This window comes from Schistocerca nitens, chromosome 1 (assembly GCF_023898315.1).
Source record: "Schistocerca nitens isolate TAMUIC-IGC-003100 chromosome 1, iqSchNite1.1, whole genome shotgun sequence".
Taxonomy (NCBI): Eukaryota; Metazoa; Arthropoda; class Insecta; order Orthoptera; family Acrididae; genus Schistocerca; species Schistocerca nitens.
In genome coordinates, this window is record NC_064614.1 from 98,742,705 (window position 1) to 98,761,015 (window position 18,311).

The following is an 18,311-nucleotide window of genomic DNA, read 5'->3' on the forward strand; positions in this document are numbered from 1 at the left end:
TTTCAAAAATCACTTACCTCACAAAAATCTTCGTTACTGGAACTACTGGAATACAGCGAGCGCCACTACTGCCAGCTAAATAAAAGATTCAAACTACTGAAGGCACTAACTACTGATAGGCATAGTTGGCAAATGAAAGATTTTAATAGAGAACAAAAATTGTATTTACCTTAATAATGTTGAAAACTCACAATATACATATCCGTTCATGACATCCAGTTTTAAAAATTTCAAAACTCCGCCATCTCTCTCCCCACATCCACCACTGCTGGCGGCTCACCTCCAACTGCGCAACGCTACGCGCAGTTCACAGCCAGCTGCCTAACACTACATTGGCGAGTATTACAACAATGCAAAGCAGCCACAGACTGCACACAGCACAGCCAAAGATTTTCATACAGAGGTGGCGTTACCAATAAAAAAACCTAAACAGCCTACTTACATAGCCCCCATGCTCCCCACAAAAAAATTTACAAATTGTTTTGGACAGTGGCCAATAATGATTTGATAAAATTTTTTTATAATTACAATAACAAAGATATCAATTGCACACACTTATTGATACAATGTTGGTCAAAAGCTAAACTTTCTCACAGTCCATAAAGACAGTCCTGATCATTCATCACAGTACATTTGCAGTGTTTTTCTCAAAGTCTGAGCAGTAAAAGAAAATGCACACGGAAGTAGTGGATTTCCACGTAGTCTTGAATCAGTAGTGTTGTCCTTCCAATGGAAAGACAGTGCTGACTCTTGACATGCAGACAGGTAATGGGCCACAACAGAGCAAACCCACAGCAGAGTCATTCGACGTTTTGAAAAATATTGGTAGGTAGGTCATCACAGAGTAGACCCACTGTAGTCCTGGTAGAGAGTATGGTATAGGTGGGCCACCAGAGGCGCAGACCCACTGCAGTCCTTGTAGAAATAATGGTATTGGTGGGTCATCAAAGATGCAGACCCACTGTAGTCCTTGTAGAGATGGCCAGCAGCCATCTGTTGTGACTGTGCAGGTGCACAATCACCAATGAAGAGTCTTGCAGATAATATAGCAAGTCCATAACCACCACTTGTGCACTCACAAAGTTTTTGGAATTGTCCTTAGAACCAGCAATGCTGTTATCCAGTCCCTTGCTGAATTATTAACACACGTGCAAACACTAACAGTCCCTACGTGTCACATATTGTCCATATAGTATGACCAACAGAAACGTGTGCAGTGAAATGGAACTTACAAGTTAATAATATGATGAACTGGTGTCAATTACAATTTTATAACATAAGAAAACAATTACAAATGGAAAAAAATCATTAAATAACATAACAATACATATAACATTTGTAGTACAGGGTTTACAAAAGAATCGAAATAACATATACATCAGTGTTACAGGAATTATGACATGAGTACATACATAAAAGATCAGAGTAACTTTCGAAACATCAACTTCACCCATGAGCATTAAAACAGAACAGAATAAATGTCTAAACATCTTTACAAAGAAAATAACATATTATTAATGCAAATTATATTTGAGGATGACAGTATTCCTCATCATAGTTCATGCAGCTGAGTATTAGAAAAATTCTACAACATAAGTCTTATCAGATAAACATATAAAGACAGGAAGAACATAAATACACAAGGGTACACAAACACATAGTGGGATAACACAAGGAAAGGCAGGGTTTGTTTTACTGCAGTATTTTGCAAACAAAACTTTCTTTACTTCTCGGAGATCTCCCTTCATTCTTCATTATTTCCAAAAGTCCTATCTATACCTGCTTTCTGTACTTTTCTCGTATAGCCTCTCAGTGCATTTCTTCAAATTCATCGCAACTCATTCTCTTATAGGCTACCCCCTCTTAAGCTAACTTAAATCTACTGAGGTCAGATGCTAAACTACGGGACGAGGCAATGCAGCAGCACAAAACAATTAACACAAACATCAATGAAAAAAAATTTAAATAGGCAAAGCAATTGCAATATTACAACTAATATAAGGCAATGTGCAGCAAACAAGAAAAATAAATCTGGCTTAGCAGAGTAACACAAATTAAAATTCAGAAGCACTATGCCTGGCAAACAGTAGCAGCAAAAGCAAAAACATACCTAAACATGAGAAAGCTCAAGCAGAAAAAATATTACACTAAAATGGCCATGTCTAATACCTATGTCACATCTTAACACTAGAGTGATGCATCACAATTTATTCTACAATAGAAATTACCAAGTACATGAAAAGAAAATTATGAATACAGTTCCTGTGAAGGTAAATGTCTTTTTGTGCTCCCTCATTTTTTGAAAAAATTATTTACTCTATCTGTAGACACAAAATATTTATATTAGTACATCTATAAAATTTTATTTTAACCAATGCTGAAGTGCAGCTAGAAACTAGATATCAAATGAAATAAGCAACTATGTACAAAGCAAAGCATAAGAACATCGTTCAATAGTCATGTGACATTTCATAAGTTAGTAGAAATTCTCTCAACTCTCGTAGAAAGACGCTTGTCATAATCAGGTGTGCAGATGTATCTTTCCAAGTAATGAGCGTGTCGTATTTGCGATGCTTTCTCTAAAGGAATGTCAATGGCGAGGATAATGGCCTCTTTTTTTTCCACCTAATGGCTTTCTTTTGTCAGATGACTACCTCTCAGCTGGGCGCCAAAAACGCATTAAGTCAAGGTCACTTACCTTTCTTAACGAAATATTTACGACAGCAGTTTCCGCTACAGTGGCAGTCTCATATAAAAAATTTCACAGGTCAAGAATTTGCGTTACAAATCTGTAGAAACAAAATCTTATTGATATAACAGTGTCCAAAAAAAATTTTCGTTGGAATTGTGATACATTCACGCATTTACACACATTTCATAACTCTTAAAGTACGATTCTTGGTTTCCAACATCCTTTTCCACAACTCAGAGTCCCTAACCACTACTCATTATTCATATACGTATTCGTCGACACTTCTTCAATATTTCATCATAATAAATACGTAGCATAATCAAATTCCTCATATATGGTAGCATCATCTTATTGATCATAAACATACTTCAACAGCATAATGCACATCGTCGTCATAAAAATAACATCATAACACCTCAGTCAAATCTCAAAAACGTCGTAGCTTTCTGCAATAATGTCAAAACCCAAAAAAAATTCTCTGCTCATTTCAATAGTGTCATCTACCTCAAACGTACTTTAAAATCATGCTCCCTTACCAAATACATCATTCAAAGCTCTCATAGTATCACAATGGTTCTGAAAATTATGAAGGGTTCACACAGTACACACAAAATAAAATTTCATATGTGTGAAGTTATCCAGCTGTGTAATTGCGTAAACATCTGTCAGTGACATAGAAAAAAAAATGTTTGTCTCTCTCAGTTAAATGATCAGATAGCTGTGTAATTCTGTGTTAGAGAAATATGGTACCGATGTGTAAAGTTGTATAAGCAAATACCATATTAGCTAGGGCTCCTTGTGCTTGCCACACACATGGTACACAAAGTAGGCGTGTACCCCCCTGAGGATTAATGTAATTATACCCTCCGGTGTTACAGATTACAGTAATGGAATGAAATGTATCACGGAAAACCCTTGTATCATTGCAATTCAAATATCTTTAAAAAAATAAATGTTTTAAGTGCGAAATTAATCACTCAAATACGTGTACTGTAGCGCTAAACTGTGCGTCATGTTGTAAGATAATCTCTGTGGAAGTCTCGTAGTTATCGTCCTCCAAAAGCTAAGTTCTGCAGAAGTCAATGTACTTACCTCACGATAAACAAAAGTGAAATGCTTCATGTATAGATATCGTAGTTATTACGCTTATTGTTGTGATGAAGGAAGTACTGTACTGTAACGTGTTGTAGTGCTACGGAAAAGGCTGTCTCATTGTAGCTATACCACAAAAGTTACTACTAAAACATGTTTTACTTTCCAGAATAAAACAGAAAACTGTGTAGATATAATACAGAAACACTGCAAAAGCAACATTGTAAACTGTCACTCATTAGTAGCGTCGTGATAAAAATCGTGTAGCTGTCACATAAACTAACCACTGTGTCATCTGGTATCTCACAGAAAGTACTTTAAATCCAGAATGTATTTTCAAGTAAACCAAAATGTTGCATTAAAATCTCATTAGCAGTACCAGTATGTGTCCTAAGTATGTAAGCCTGATAGTCGTTACATAATCGTGCAACTAACAAGCAAGAATGTACAAATACAACACTGTGTAGTCTGTTCACTATAACAATGCATTCGTAATTTCTGTTTAAAAATGGTCCCTAGGTTCTAGGCTCGATATTTAACTTCAAACATTGTTGCATGTTAACAGATTATAAGTCTGACAAAGCATACTAGAAATGTGAAGTGAAAAGTTTTATGGCAAAGACAAAGTTAAAAAGCAGATTATCTTTCAATAAACGGTTTTACATGTGAAATGTGGTGTAAACCTTTACTCTTCCTAGTATGCAGAGTTTCAACTTCAACGCAATTATCATACGATATACGTCGGTAAAGAATACTGGATTTTTTTTCTCAAGGTTAGCGTCTATGTTATTTTTCTCTGAGCCAGCCGGCCCACGCGGCTGCCTGTGGTGCGAGTCATTGTCTGTCTCTTTGTTGGCGAGCGTCGTTATTGGGATTAGGAGACCTAACTTCTACAAATTCACCTTGCCGAGAAGGCCCTGCCGTGTTTGAAGCTCGCCAGTTCTGTGGAATTCAGGTCTGTCGCTTTGTCGGTAGTTTACATAGTTTCTTGTTTGTCGGTCATGTGGTGGAGAATTTCTCCCGGAATCGTAACTGCATGGTGGACCGTTGCGTCTGAAAGTATTATGTCTCCCTTGATAATAATAGTTCTGGTTACCATATTGTCTGTTTCTATGATTGTCTCTGTCACATATATTACTACGGAAATGCGATCTTTCTCTGTAACTATTATTACTCTGCCAGTGGTTGTCATATGGGTGGTGTGTGTTTTGATCACGATTTGCGTTGTAAGAATAGACTTGTCGTGTCCAGTTATTGTTTCTGTCGTCACGGAATTGTGACGGATGTGACCTGTAGTGATTGTTTTCCTGTTTTCGCATCCCACGACTGTCTGTGTCAATTTCTAATTCTTGTAAGAGTCCCTGAAAAGCTTCAGTGTCGTCTTTGCAACGTCCTGCCAAAATAATATGTCGTAAATGTTCAGGTAATTTGATTAAGCAAATGCGGATGAGTTCTGAGGGGCTGTATGGGTTTGACAGGTACTGATTCTTGTGCAACATGTCTTCAAAATATTTCACAAGACTGGAGAATTCAGATTGTTCGAAACGTTTCATCATTATGATGCTATGTTTTACTCGGTCTTGTGTAGCTTGAGACCAATATGCTGAGAGGAAGGCATGGTAAAATTCTCCTTCACTGTGACAATCGTGAATGACCGATCGCATTCTTACAGCTGATTCATTCTCTAAGTAGCCACACATAAATTCTAACCTGTGCTTCAATGACCAGTTGGGAGGAAAACAATGAGAGAATTGATGGAGCCATGCTTGTGGATCAATGTCGTTGTCAGAATTCTTAAATGTTTTGAATTTACGTGTAGTAATGAACAGCTTATAGTCAAAGTCATCATGTCGGCGAGTCGCATATCGGTCATTGTTAGGTCGTGTCGGCGGTTCCATCACAAAATTCGGTGCACGTTGCCAATTTCTTTCATAACTTCCGAAATGCCCTGTGTTATTATTTTGCGTCCTTTCCGTATTTCTAAGTCCCTCTTCCCGTGTTGGAGCGCGAGTGTCCTCTGAAATTTGTAATTTTTGTATTACTTGTGCCAACTGATCTTGTACTTCCCGGATTTGTCTTTTGTACTGTATATTGATTTGATTTTGATTGAATTTCCTAATTTGTTCGCACTCTTCTGTGTCATTAAAGACTACCGGTTTTGTGTCATTCAGATTATCATCTACCTTCGTAGATAAATTAGTGAACTGATCCGAAAGTTCGGCTACTTTCTCCGATAGTGTACTTATTTCCTCAGTGTGTTTTTCTGAACCAAGTTTCAGAGTATCTACTGTGTCCTTTAAGTTTTCCTGAGCTTTTGCAAGTTGCGTAACCGAATCTGTAGATGCAACTGAGTCAAATTTAGCTTGCAAGGTCTCATGATTTTCATGAACAATAGTCTGCAGTTCTTTTATGGCTGCTTCGTGATTCTGTAATGCATTTTTATGCCGCGAAAAAATAGGTTGGAAATGCTCACAAATTTGTGTTTTTACGTCATTACAGACTTTTTGACATTTCGATTCGATGTTACGTAACTCAGTAGTTAAATCTTCACGTGTTTGTTCAAGTGTCGTGTCTAACTTTTGAAGATTTTGTTCCATTGTGTCTAACTTTTGAAGCTTTCGCTGTGTTTGTCTCTGATTTTGTTCCATTGTGTCTAACTGTTGCTGTGTTTGTCTCTGATTTTGTTCCATTGTGTCTAACTTTTGAAGATTTTGGTCCATTGTGTCGAACTTTTGAAGATTTTGTCCCATTTGTTTCTGATTTTGTTCGAGCGTTGTGTCTAACTTTTGTAGCCTTTGTCCCATTTGTTGCATTAACTGTAATAACAATGCATTAGTGTCTGGAATCTGTTCCTCTACGCTTTTCGGCAGTGCATTTGCACCGGCAACATTCACATTTTGACAAGCAGAAAATGTGTCTTGACTTATTTGAGAAAACGGTGAGGACCCAAAACCTGAGTCTACAGTATTTGCAATATTGTGTTCTGACATTCCCGATTCCTGAGGCGAGCTGTTGCCGACCAATCGATCGATAATGCTTCCCTGTTCACTACCTGTTTCACTGTCTACACCATTATTTGACGCCCGCTCCATTTCCCTATGCACCCAAATGACTACTTTGAATGTCTGTTAATTCACTACACAGTGGTGCTGGCAAGCTACGCTCGTCGTCACTATTATTTCTCAGTTTACTTTGGAGCCTAGTGTTACGTTTTTCACAAGCCATTATTGTCACAATATTTCACACGATAACACAGAAAAGCACAATTTGAAGAGCAAAATAAGAGAACACATTAACATAACACTGAAAATAATATCTAGTTAATTGCAGCTGCGAAATACTTGGTGCAAATCTACATGCATACCACAACTGTTTTACTGTACAACAATGAAAGACTGCAACTACAAAGGAGATTTTCTCTACAATTACACGCTAGCAATAAACAAAAGCTACACTAATTACACATACTACAAGAAAAAATCAGAAGAATGCAGTGAGGTATCCTGGCAGGGTCGCCATATGAAACGTCCCCTTTTTTTAACAATTATACACGACTGTGCTTAACCTGACACACAATATTTTTAGCGCAACGCAATCTGACTTTCAGAAAAATCCCTACGAAAGGATGGCCCTGACTAACATTAACCTATACCTTTCACAAATCACTTACCTCACAAAAATCTTCGTTACTGGAACTACTGCAATACAGCGAGCGCCACTACTGCCAGCTAAATGAAAGATTCAAACCACTGAAGGCACTAACTACTGATAGGCATAGTTAGCAAATGAAAGATTTTAATAGAGAACGAACAATGTATTTACCTTAATAATGTTGAAAACTCACAATATACATATCTGTTCATGACATCCAGTTTTAAAAATTTCAAAACTCCGCCATCTCTCTCCCCACATCCACCACTGCTGGCGGCTCACCTCCAACTGCGCAACGCTACGCGCTGTTGACAGCCAGCTGCCTAACACTACAATGGCGTGTATTACAACAATGCAAAGCAGCCACAGACTGCACACAGCACAGCCAGTGATTTTCATACAGAGGTGGCGTTACCAATAAAAAAACCTAAACAGCCTGCTTACACTGTATGGATCAATAATGCATTTACGCAGCAGTATAACACAGTGAGCACTATCAGTGGTGCACTAAGATAAACTACTTTCACATGACTGCCCGTACTGAGTCATATTCCGCCTCCTTCCCTTCGAGAAAAGCAGCACTTCTCCATTGGTTTAAACGCGTTATGGCAACTTACATGTTCCTGTCCATCAAGACGCGGTTATCCTAGAGGTAAACCGGCTTATGTCAAAAAAAAAAAAAACCGTGAAGTCAGCCGTAGAACTGCACACCTTTCAATTCCATCAAAACGACTTATGGGAACGACATTGGAGAGAGGCTTGGCCGCCACATTATCTAAGCTTGCCCCACCCAAACACGCGGAACAAGGACAACGATTGACAGAATCACAGTAGAAGCACAAATTCTCTTCCTAAATGAGGTAAGGGTCCCATCTCCAACGTGGGACTGTGAAACAGCGAGGCAGACCGTTCGCAAAGGCCATAACGTGGAGTTATCGATGGTTTCCTGATGGAAACGAATGACGACAATGATTATATTAAAAATTTACAGCGGATGGACAAAAAGGTGGAAACGCCAAATACACAACACATTACTACACCTAATACGATGTACGAAAACCGTTAGCACCCAAAATAACTTCCAGTAGTCTCGGAATGGTTAAATACGGGCCCTGACTGGTTTACCAGGGACTCTTACACCACTCTTCCGCTTATGCCACTCATCCTGTACAATACTGGTAATATTCAGGTAAAAATGATGGTCGTCGCTCAAGCGCACTTCTCTCCAAAGCAGACCACATAGGCTCAGTAATAACACGGTCTGGTGACTGTCATCTTCTCCGCGATCATCCTCGTGCTAGGCGATGCGAGCTTTGGGAATAGAAGCCTCGTAGTCTTGGAACAGAGCAGCACTTTTGGGGAACAAATACTGTACGCAGCGATGAACCTGATCAGCTAAAATTATAATATGATCCTTCGCAGTAACGCGATGTTGCAGGAGCACCTAAGACACATGGAGAAGCGCAATATGGCTGCCCAAATCATCACAGAATCTTCGCCATGTTTCACTCCTGGCAGCAAGAAATCTGCTTCCTATACTAGGGATAGCATACGCCAGACTTAACTTGAGCGTAAGCTGGAAACGGGGAAACAAGGTTCATACGACACATGACGTTCTTTTATTTCTCACTGATATGCGCTATTGAAATTCCAGCTCGCTCGGCTTTTCCCAGCTTATAGAGCCGCCTTCGTGTTGTTTTGGTGCTCAAAGGGTTCGCGACGGCGACATTCAGTTTGGCAGCGACATTTTTAGTGCTGTCCTCATATTTTTCGTCACAATTCTCTTCAATAAGCATCTGTCATCAACACAGAACACACATTTTCAGCCGGGCTGTGATTTTAACGGATGGTGTTATTTCACCGTGCCTGCATGCAGTAGAAATTTTCGATATGGTGCCTGTTGAAACAGCAAACACTTCGGCCACCTTGGCTACCGGAGCACCCATCACACGAGCACCAACAATTTGACGACGTTCAATTCACTTTGCTCCAATCACGTACAACATTTTTCTGTTCAGGACAGGAACTATAAACGTGTTGAAGGCATTTCACAGGTGCCTTTCGTTGTCAATTACAACTGCGCCACTTGAAAACACCGCTATCATTCCTATTTATATGCATTTCTCGCTGTGTTTTCATGTTTTGATCAACCTGTGTAAAACTCTGTTTGTTACACAGAAACTATATATGGCGGTCTATTGATCGTGACCGCGCCAAATGTATCACGAAATAAACATCAAACGAAAAAACTACAAAGCACGAAACTTATCTAGCTTGAAGTGGGGAAACACATGGCGCTATGGTTAGCCCACTACATGGCGCTGCCATAGGTCAAACGGATATCAACTGCGTTTTTTAAAATCGGAACCCCCATTTTTTATTACATATTCCTGTAGTACGTAAAGAAATATGAATGTATTGTGATAGATGGCGCTGTAATAGTCACAAGCATATGGCTCACAATTTTAGACTAACAGTTGGTAACAGGTGGGTTTTTTAAATTAAAATAAAGAACGTAGGTGCGTTTGAACATTTTATTTCGGTTGTTCCAATGTGATACATGCACCTTTGTGAACTTATCATTTCTGAGAACGTATGCTGTTACCGCGTGATCACCTGTAAGTACCTCATTAATGCAATAAATGGTCAAAAAGGTGTCCGTCAACCTCAATGCATTTGGCAAGACGTGTAACGACATTCCTCTCAACAGCAAGTAGTTCGTGTTCCGTAATGTTCGCACATGCATTGACAATGCGCTGACGCGGTGAATCACGACAGCAAATATCCTTCAACTTTCCCCACAGAAAGAAATCCGGGGACGTCAGATCCGGTGAACGTGCGGGCCATGGTATGGTGCTACGATGACCAATCCACCTGTCATGAAATACGCTGTTCAATACCGCTTCAACTGCATGCGAGCTGTGCGGGACATCCATCATGTTGGAAGTACATCGCCATTCTGTCATGCAGTGAAACATCTTGTAGTAACATCGGTAGAACATTACGTAGGAAATCAGCATACATTGCACCAGTTAGATTGCCATCGATAAAATGGGGGCCAATCATCCTTCCTCCCACAGTGGCACACCATGCATTAACCCGTCAAGGTCGCTGATGTTCCACTTATCGCAGTCATCGTGAATTTTTCGTTGGCCAATAGTGCATATTATGCGGGTTTACGTTACCGCTGTTGGTGAATGACGTTCGTCGCTAAATAGAACGCGTGCAAAAAATCTGTCATCGTCCCGTAATTTCTCTTGTGCCGAGTGGCAGAATGTACACGACGTTCAGAGTCGTCGCCATATAATTCCTGGTGCATAGAAATATGGTACGGGTGCGATGGATGCTGATGTAGCACTCTGGACGCTGACGTTTTTGAGATTTCCGATTCTCGCGCAATATGTCTGCTACTGATGTGCGGATTAGCCGCGACAGCAGCTAAAACACCTACTTGGGCATCATCATTTGTTGCATGTCGTGGTTAACGTTTCACATGTGGCTGAACACTTCCTGTTTCCTTAAATAACGTAACTGTCCGGCGAACGGTCCGGACACTTGGATGATGTCGTCCAGGATACCGAGCAGCACACATAGCACACGCCCGTTGGGCATTTTGATCACAATAGCCATACATCAACACGATGTCGACCTCTTGCGCAATTGGTAAACGGTCTATTTTAACACGGGTAATGTATCACGAAGCAAATACCGTCCGCACTGGCGGAATGTTACGTGATACCACGTACATATAGGTTTGTGACTATTACAGCGCCATCTATCACAAAGCGAAAAAAGTGATCCAACTAAAAAACATTCATATTTCTTTACGTACTACACGACTATGAAATAAAAATGCGTTTTCATTTTTAAAAAAGCGCAGTTGATATCCGTTTGACATATGGCAGTGCCATCTAGCGGTCCAACCATAGGGCCATCTGGTTTCCCTCTTCAAGGTAGACGAGTTTCGTTCTTTGTAGTTTTTTCGCTTGATGCTTATTTCGTGAGATATTTGGCCCGGTCACTATCAGTGCACCTGAAAGGTCTTTGCTTTATATCTTTTCGGAAGAGGAATAACAGATTGGAACAAGAAAACAAAACGGTGTAGTAAACATGGGGTCTGAAATGTATACTTAAAGAGCTATGAGCACTTATTCACCTTCGTTTTGTGAAACACATATCTTCTGCTGAACAAGTGCTCATAGCTCTTAAAGTATTATTTTAGACTCTACGTTTGCAAGGTATTTTTTGTTGTTTTGGTCAATACTTTCTCCTCCTAAAACACAGAAAGAAAATATCTTGCAGTAGAAGAGATCTATTTCATAGTGTGGAAGATATTCATTTTAGACATCTTGTTTATTAAACTTTTTTCTTGTTTTGGAATAAAGACCAGTCGCTACAGTAAGGAACCTGTCGCTACAGTCTGTGTTTTTTTGCGACACCCTATTATTAACATGAAAGGTGTTCTAACACTATTCCAAGTGCCGCTTTGTCACAGAAAGAGATATTGGCAGTTTGTAAACAGTAAGAAAAAAGAATCTTTATGGTGTGCAGGATTACTTATAGAATGTAGAATAGCGGCACTCGTCGCAAACTGTACTGCCGGACAACGCAACTGTTGGAAAAAGGACTGGCTGTGGCTTCCCTACAGCTTCCACCTATTTTTCTGAGAATTCTGAATATCTTGTAGTATTTTTCACTGTCGTTAATACACGTGGAAGAAGCTGACATACCATGGCAGAGACAGCTTTGAACCTCCGTTTCTGCATACACTTGATAACATAATGGAAGGCACATTCTGCGCAACAGCAGTAAACTAGTCCGTTGGGACAAGCCTACTCTTGATTACTAGGGAGGGGTCTATTCTGCTGCAGCGAGGTGATTAAGTTGCGCCCGGCAAGGAGTGTGAGGTGGCCGGTGACAAAGCAACGCCGACAGCGCGGCAGCAGTGGGCCTAAGCGGCGCGGCCAGGAATGCGGACGGCGCTTTGCCGCGGGGCAATTGTGGTCAGCGCGCGCCATGACGGATGCCGGCTGCGAGCGCGCGCCGTGTGTCCGGATCGCTTCGGTTTGCACGCGGCGCGCGCGGCGCTGCGGTCGCTGCACACGCTGACAAATGGCGTCGGTCAAAACCGGGCGGACGGAGCGCCGCCGCCAGGGGGCAGTTACGGGGACCGCGCAGCCGCCCGGTCCCTAGGGCGACCTGGCGGCCATCAATTGCCGGCCACCGGCCACCGGTGGTTACGAACCAAGCGCGCTCCAATCACACTTTCACTTGGTACGCGGGAGCCACCACAGTCTTCTCGCCAAGAATTACACCTTTCCGGTACTGAGCAGCTTGGCTCGATTCTAGTCGCCAAGGCAAATTTTATCGGTTGGTGGCGTAAGATTTCCTCGTGGTATCGATTTTTCCACTTTACAATGAGATTGGTAGCCGAACAACAAAATTCGACAGACTAGGTATAAATTTATTAAAAAACCAAAAACGCGCCTCGATTGTGAAAAAAGCACATAGTGTTAAGTGTTAACCCAGGTTTCGGCGTGGATAACTACACCTTCTTCAGAAGAACAATAAAACCCACAAGTGCCTAAGAAGACCTTTGTCAATTATTAAAATAACACCATGATTATACATTTATAAACGAAAAAGAAAAGGAAAACACAAACAGTACATATGTACAAAGTCAAAACCACTACTTAATGGTGTACGCTACACCTCACACCGGCTTATGTTCGATGGGCCATGATGCGACGTAATCTAAAGACGTCGAGGTAATCCCCTCAGCCCCCCCCCCCCCCCCCAAGGCCCACTACTGGTTTTAGGTATTGTTTTTAAGAGTTCCTCCTGTTGTGAGAGGTAGCTTCATATATAAGTTTCTTTACTAGCATAAGCAACCGTGTGCGGCTATTTTTAGGTTTCATCTCCTATTTAGCTCGTCTCTTGTTCTATCCATTTCAGTTTTTGATATACACTGATCCACGGTTCGGAATGTATGGGCTATTTAGCCCCGACGCATGTATAAACTTTCTCGTATTCGTATGCACATGCGCATTCAAGTAACTTCCCTTGCCGTGTTCTTGTAAGTGAGCGACCATTTGTAGCTGCAGTTTATGGCGGGCCATGGCCCATCGAACATAGGCCGGTGTGAGGTGTAGCGTACACCATTAAGTTAAGTAGTTGTTTTCACTTTGTACATATGTACTGTTAGTGTTTTCCTTTTCTTTTTCGTTTATAAATGTATAACCATGGTGTTCCTTTAATAATTGACAAAGGTCTTCTTAGGCACTTGTGGGTTTTATTGTTGTTCTGAAGAAGGTGTAGTTATCTACGCCGAAACGTGGGTTAACACTTAACACTAGGTGCCTTTTTCGCAATCGAGGCGGGTTTTTAGTTTTTTAATATATTAACCAACGATTGCTAACGCGCTGCGATGTTGAAGGCTCTTAAATAGGTATAAATTAGTTCGGTTGATGTTTTTACTCTCCGGGTCAAAGAACAATAAATGTAACACGAATAATAACCTTCTCTGTGCTATATTGAATGTTGTGTTCTTACTGATGTAATAGACGAATTCGCCTCTTCCAGTTAGCGGCGTCAGTACACGAGCCAAAGTTGCCATCATGACTGCGACTACATAATAAAGCAATAGTATAAACGCCGATTAAAATGTCTGAGGGCGCTTCTGTAGCGTGTATGCAGCGTAGCGCGACTCCGATGCGGGGGTATTACACTGACATGTAGGCAAAGGTATTAGTGACGCTTTCGTGTCTTTCCAACTTCCTGCGGAAACGTGAACTATGGCGATGTTATTACCGAATGTGTCCAAACAAGATCAACGAGCTGTTACTCTTTTCTTGGCTGCCCATCGGTAAACGAAGAATGTGTTTGGGGCAGCGTGTGGTGTGGTGTGGCGCGCCAAGAGCCAACGCGATTGGGAGATACTCGAGTATCCCACCCTAAAGTCATAATCTCTCCCTCACGTGGTTATTACACCTTCGATCCCTTAAAAAAGGCCTTCCCCGGTCATTCTGGAACTTAGCTATGGCGCTAAAAATGGCTTCTATATGGATGTTTCTGGTATGAAAGGATCAGCCGTCATTTCTTGACTCCGGTGGTAAGCCCGATTACTTTCCTCAATCGCAATATTCCTGAGAGGCTCCTTTCAGGTACCCACGAGCGTTCAAAAACGTTAACATCGACTCACTTGCTGTGTGTTATAAGAATAAAAAAATGCTTGGGTGGAGAACGACTTGTTCAAGGAATGGTTCTAGCACAAGCTGTCACTAAAATGACTGCTTTCAATAGAGAAAATGGGTCGACGAATCCCTTCGGACGAGGATACACAGAAGGCAGTTCAAATGGCGTTACGAAAAAACTTTTCTACTAACTTTCATTTCCGTGGATATATCAGTCACAAATACTGTTTTAAATTCAAAATGAGCCAGTTGAGTCGATCAGCATGCACGATGCTTGAGGTTGTGTGTTCCTCCTACCTAATCACGCATGGAAAATGTTCAAAATGGTTCAAATGGCTCTGAGCACTATGGGACTCAACTGCTGAGGTCATAATTCCCCTAGAACTTAGAACTACTTAAACCTAACTAATCTAAGGACAACACACACATCCATGCCCGAGGCAGGATTCGAACCTGCGACCGTAGCGGTCGCGCGGTTCCAGACTATAGCGCCAGAACCGCTCGGCCACCAGCGGCCGGCACAGAAGGCAGTGATGGATGTCTTCACCCAACAGGGCACAGTGTTTTATGAAACGGATATCTTCAGTCCGGTGAGACGATGGATGACTGCCTCAACACTTACAACGATTTTGCCTGATTGGCATATCGATTGTGGACTTTGCTGCCTTCGAACAAAAGCTCTTTGATCACTCCCTAATAATAAACAACGAAGCAAAAATATGTTCAAATGTCTGTGAAATCTTATGGGAGTTAACTGCTAAGGTCATCTGTCCCTAAGCTTACACATTACTTAACCTAAATTATCCTAAGGACAAACACACACACCCATGCTCGAGGTAGGACTCGAACCTCCGCCGGGACCAGCCGCACAGTCCATGACTGCAGCGCCTCAGACCGCTCGGCTAATCCCGCGCGGCTAAACAACGAAGCAACTTCATGCCCAATGATTCTCAGTCTCGTTTGTTACTAGCAACAACTCGTAAATAAGCTTCAAAGTTACAAATCATAGAAGCAGGATTTATTTACAAGAAACACAAAATTAACGAAATTTCACTTTAAAAACCTATTTACCTTTTCTGAAACTTTTGTTTCAGTAGAAAGCTGAGGTGACGGAGAATCCGGACAAACTCCGAGTTTCCATCAACCTTGGTGGATTGATTACTATTTGAAGTAAGTAAGAACTATAGTGCGTCTTGAACAATATATTCAAAAAACATCTGATCTGTCTCAATGTCAATACCAAAATTCCATTTATATCTTTCTGCTGGAAAAATAATAAAACAACTACAATTTTTTAGAACATTAATATTATAACTTATTTAGCAAAATCAGTCGTGATCACATTTAAGTAGTTAACTTTATTTTTGGGTGACCGGTTTCAAGGCTCTGTTTACTAAATAAGTTATAATTAAACAACATTGAAAAATTCACAGCTTTACAACACTTGCGTTACAAACATTGCCACGCTAGCGCAAAATTTCAGTTTCTAGTAAAATTACACGTACTATTAAAAAACGAAATTGTCAAGTCAAGTTTCTGTAACCAAGCGCCGTTTTGAAAAAAAATTTACGCAAAAGAACTATTCATTATTGTTCTATTTCTTCCCAGTGTTGTTTTATGCGTAACATCTGTGTATGACAGTAACTTTACAAGAGAAGTCCGTGGTATAACAGACCTCAAATGTGTTCGGGTGTGTACAAGGCAGAAGTGTAAGAAAACTGATCTCTAAATTTAACTATAGCTCAAAATGGTGTGAGTGATGCAATGTACTCACTGGTTACCTATCAACCTAGAGAGAATAACTCAAGATATCTACCAGCATAATGGCATTTTCTTTTATTTAAGAGACAACAGGGGCCATTAATACGAAAAATCGACGCGGAACTTCGAATCTGGAAAGTACACTGCTATTGATACAGGCGCGTTACTGACACCCGATTTGATATTCCTCCGGAGTATATGTAACTTAAGAGTTCTTATTTTGGCAAACACACTTTTTGCTATCTTCAGGTGGTTCCTGGTTACTGCTGTCCTGCTCCGTTCGGCGACCTATAAAAATTACGCAGGTGACAAGTTCGTCGTGTGGCCACATGAGCGAGACAGCTTAGATGAATTTCGTTATCACCTCAACTCATTTCACCCAACGTGCAGTCAACCATGCAGGAGGAACAGCATCGCGTCTTTACTTTTCTTAACGTCTTTTGTGAAGCGGACACCGGATGGCAAGCTGGAACACAGTGTGTACATAAGGGAACACACGCTTATCTGTATCTACGCTACAGATCAGAAATAATCTCTGTACACTCACTTTAAACTCGTCAGCGTGTCGCAATCTCAGAATTCGCCGCACCAACACGCTTCGAGATTCACTCGCGACAGTCCGCTGCTTCCCATTTAAATACTTCTGATGTCGGATACAAGTGGACCACAGCAACGGAGAAATGAGAGACCGTACACGAGTGCACAACTACAACCGAGAACTTTCTGTACTGCCGCTACATGCACAACCATTTGGTATGACCGTTTTTTTATATTAGTAAAACGACTGATCATTTAGCAGTGAATATTGTATTTCTTACACATGCAGGATGTTAAAAAAATGTCTAATACGTAGAGAGGTGCCAGTACTCATCTAAACAAGAAAAACAAGTCCGATTGAGATGGGTCTGGAAACGCATACATTCCGAGATAAGCAGGTGTTTATTAGAAGGACTAAGCAACGCTAGGTGGCGGATATTAGCGCAAGCGTTGCATTGGCCCTCCGTCAAATGTGCTGGTGGATATTATGATGTCTTACTCACAGTACTTCCTCTACCATAGGATGGTCTGCAGTCAGATATGTGGTTCGAATCGTTTTGTATGTTACTTTAGTTTTCGCCGTTTTTGTGTGCTTTATTGTACAGTACTGCCAACCCGGGATATGCGTCATGTTGTTTTACCTTCTTTCAAACTCGGATTCACTTACATATTTATAGTTATTGCCCTCTTTGTAAGTACAAATAGTGTAGTACATTTACAGTTTACCTCTTCCGCCACTTGCTAGCAATGGAAACCTATTACTTGGCAAGTGAAATGGCGGATATGATATCCTGCTATGGTTTAGCAAATGGACGTCAGTGAGACAGTGCCCTCTACGCTAAAAAATGACCACAACACGTAGCGCCCTGTGATACGCTGTTCCGCAGACTTTTCCGTTTTCTGAGAGACACAGTTACCCTCGCGTCTCGGAAGACTGACAGTGGAACGCCCCGCACAGTCCGCGCGACTGACATGGATGAGGGTGTGCAACATTCGCTGGAAGAAACCCCTCCGACCAGCGAGCGACGATTCGCAGCAGCCGAAGTTCTTGGTACTTGTACTCCTTGTTTGACTCTAGCGTAAGTAGATAAGAGCCAATTTGACACACGAATTTGCTCTTTGAGGTTGAAACGTCCCCTCTTGAACAATTATACATGACTGTGCTTATCCTGACACACAATATTTTTAGCGCAACGCAATCTGACTTTCAAAAATCCCTACAAAAGAATGGCCCTGACTATAACATTAACCTATACCTTTCACAAATCACTTACCTCACAAAAATCTTCGTTACTCGAACTCCTGCAATACAGCGAGCGCCACTACTGCCAGCTAAATAAAAGATTCAAACTACGGAAGGCACTAACTACTGATAGGCATAGTTA

At 41.1% G+C, this 18,311-nt stretch overlaps 1 protein-coding gene across 1 annotated transcript in view; it reads right to left on the reverse strand.

The window, feature by feature from the left end:
* The window catches only part of LOC126251146 (glutamate receptor ionotropic, kainate 2), a 1,402,037-nt gene that overhangs the window by 1,275,511 nt on the left and 108,215 nt on the right, over nt 1-18,311 (reverse strand). The gene's annotated exons all lie outside the window — the stretch shown is intronic.